The sequence below is a fragment of the Propithecus coquereli genome, unplaced genomic scaffold (genome assembly GCF_000956105.1).
Source record: "Propithecus coquereli isolate 6110/MARCELLA unplaced genomic scaffold, Pcoq_1.0 Scaffold215, whole genome shotgun sequence".
Taxonomy (NCBI): domain Eukaryota; kingdom Metazoa; phylum Chordata; class Mammalia; order Primates; family Indriidae; genus Propithecus; species Propithecus coquereli.
Window position 1 is genome coordinate 3,058,272 of NW_012146634.1, and position 633 is coordinate 3,058,904.

Sequence of the window (633 nt, forward strand, 5' to 3'; positions counted from 1 at the left end):
ACATATTTAAAAGAGTAATTTTATTTTGAAATAGGGGAGAGGAAAATGCATGCTTCAATAATGTCAGAGTTTCCAGGGGAAAATATTGTGAGCTTGTTCGTCTAAACACATTTTATTTGGGGTTCAGTATGAATTTTCAAAAGATGTTTTTCAGATAAGAAAGCAATAATTCAAATGCAATTATATAAACAAGAAGATCAGAGGGGAATTATCCCGAAGGGTATAAAATGAACCAAGAGCTTTCAGTCTGGGTCATCACAGCATCCGCTCACCAATGCAAAGTAAGGTAGGTGTCTGTACTGAGAAGGCTCTGTGAAATAAAATTTTCTTACGCTAATTTTCTTTCATTTTCACCATTTTATCATTTATTTTAAAATGGCAAATGCTGAGAGATAATTTACTTCAATAGGCTCTAAAAATTTTAATTATTGCTCCAAATTGTTTAGTAATGGGTAAAGATGAGTGAACTACATACATAAGGATATGAAAAAAAAATTCATTGACTTAAAGGAAGAGAAACAACTGGTCAGTTCACTAATGAAGAACAACTGATGTGCATGGCTTTGTCCCATTTACATTTTGATTGAAATATTTTATCAATTGAATAATCTGTGTATTAAATCCTCTCAGGTA

At 31.6% G+C, this 633-nt stretch overlaps 1 protein-coding gene across 1 annotated transcript in view; it reads left to right on the forward strand.

The window, feature by feature from the left end:
• Positions 1–256: 256 nt before the first annotated feature.
• The window catches only part of TSHB (thyroid stimulating hormone, beta), a 26,906-nt gene continuing 26,529 nt past the window's right edge, over positions 257–633 (forward strand). Inside the window, exon 1 of the mRNA XM_012644608.1 lies at positions 257–286. The gene's annotated coding sequence lies outside the window, so the exon portion shown is untranslated. The remainder of the gene's footprint in view (positions 287–633) is intronic.